We start from the raw sequence: 2,319 nt of genomic DNA, 5'->3' as shown, positions 1-2,319 counted from the left end.
CACAGGGGTTTTAAAATCATATGTCAGAAAGTATCTCGGCTGTCATCTTGTACAACTTTTTTGAGAGGTGAATTATCTTATGTAAGTTACCAATGGGTCAATTACTTTCACTGCTATCTTGTCTGGAATAAAAACAAACAACTCCTATCTCCTAAGTCCCATTCTGAAAGCCTCTCTACAGCATATTGAGGTTTTCTAAATTCATCTTAGTCATTATTTTAAAAGAGAATCCAAGAAAGTTGGGAGACTCTAAACATATTTTTTGCCAAAGTTAACATTCTCTCCTTTCTCACTTATCTTCATAATCTGAGAGCGTAGTTTGGAAGAAAACTGTGTCAGTCTTTCTACCTAGTTGAGGTTAAATCTCTGCCTTATTTAACTATTTATATTTTTGTTTATTTTTCCCATGCTTCTATACATGGTCAGGATATGAAGATATCACAAAAACCAGTGTCTTCAAGGATTATGTCCCTCGTGCAGGAAATGGAAGATTACATTCTTTCTAAGATATTATCTTATATGTACATAAAATATGGTTGATTCAAAATGTTCTTAACTTAGTAATAAATACTTGAATGCTAATTGTGCCTTGATTTCCAGCACATGTTTGTACCAATAATCTCACTTTAAAATCACTAGGGCCTTTTGTTGTTGTTGTTGTTCTTGTCGAAAGCCAATGTCAGAGGTGATGTGCCAAAGGAAACTTAAAATCCATTTTTGCATAGCATTCCTTACACTCATTCATTCTTTCTACATTACAGCTCTATTGACAACTTTGCTTTTCAATCAGTTGCTATTAACAAATGTTAACACACCACATTTTAGGCTCTGCTAAGATAGAATACTATCAAAATAAATAAACCTTTCCAACAGCCATATTCATTTCCTCTTTTCCTTATTTTCCTACAGTGAGAGACATTTTCTTCCTTTTCTTTAATGTCCTTGATTTCGACACTTTCTTTTGGCTATTATACTGCTAATATATCATATTTGCCAATGTAACTATTGTAGAATAAGCCTAATTCTTCATTCTTATAATCTTACACATCCTAGCCTGATCTCTCATCCTTTCTGATCAACTAAAATGAAAGCCACCGCCAACCTTCCCCACCCCCAAACTGACTCTTCTTGCCATTTGCAGGATCACAACTATTGCAGGAGTTCTTTCTGCTGCTAGAAAGAAGATAATAACAAGAGTTGAGTTGCCACAGCCATACATTTCCATCTATATCCCTCCTCACTCTCCACCTAGAATCCAGACATCTAGCATTTCTTCCTTGAATATGATGTGGCCATATTGTCATCAACAACACACATCTTTTTGAGTCCCTACCCTCCTAGGGGGACACAAAAGCTATGAGACATGGCATAAACTGCCTAAAAGCTACAGTGAATGAAAAGGTAATTCAATGCAAGATAACAGAGACTCAGAGATGATTCAGAAGCTGAGCAAACCACGATGTATAAAAGGCTCAGAGATATAGTTCCTTCTCAGGTCAGGCTTGAACTGGCCCTGAAAGGAGGAGAGGACATACCAGAATAGAAAGGAAGAGAGAAAATATCCCATGGGTGACTTCTTGATTTAAAAAGTTGGCTTTTTGTATTCATAGATTGTTCCTTTGTTGTTCTAAAGAATAAGGTTCTTCTTTATCTTTTTTTTAAGTTTTTGGTTTAATTCCAGTTAGTTAACATACAGCATAAAATTAATTTCAGCACTTCCATGCAATACCCTGTGCTCATCACATCAAGTGTCCTCCTTCATCCCCATCACCTATTTAAAAAAATAGGATCACTATATGAATTTTTGTGTCGTCCTGGTTCAGGGACCATGCTCATCTTCTCTGTATCATTCCGATCTCCGTGTATGTGCCGCACATTCATAGATAGTTCTGTTCAAAAAGACTTTTCAAAACACTCTCTGAAGGACCGAAAAAAAAATCACATATTTGTGTACATTAGGCCCCAAATTTTAAAACTTCTTTATATTAATTTTCTAAACATTAAGAAACATAAGCAGACTAATTATTCTTGGCAGATCTTTATATACTTTAATCAGTTTCTTAGCTGTAGCAGACTCCAAAACTGTCACAAATATCTTTTTGAATAATTTGTTTTTATTAAGACAGTACTGTTATTTTTAATTTTGCCATAAAGTTTCTTGCAATCCTAAAAGTTGAATTTTTGTTTAATAAACTTGGAATTACTGGCATTGCCAATTGACTTGTCTTTTAGACTGTGTTTTTTTTGTTGTTGTTTTTGTTTTTTTTTTAATTGAGAAAAATCTCCAGGTGGTCAGGTGAGGTCAGGCCAAATTCCACT

General features: G+C 34.7%; 1 pseudogene; it reads right to left on the bottom strand.

The window, feature by feature from the left end:
- Positions 1 to 1,777: 1,777 nt before the first annotated feature.
- LOC132009442 (U6 spliceosomal RNA) lies at positions 1,778 to 1,877 on the bottom strand (annotated as a pseudogene).
- Positions 1,878 to 2,319: the final 442 nt, after the last annotated feature.

The sequence above is a fragment of the Mustela nigripes genome, chromosome 1 (assembly GCF_022355385.1).
Source record: "Mustela nigripes isolate SB6536 chromosome 1, MUSNIG.SB6536, whole genome shotgun sequence".
Taxonomy (NCBI): domain Eukaryota; kingdom Metazoa; phylum Chordata; class Mammalia; order Carnivora; family Mustelidae; genus Mustela; species Mustela nigripes.
The sequence above is the reverse complement of the archived record's forward strand: the minus strand, read 5'-3'. Positions and strand labels throughout refer to the sequence as shown.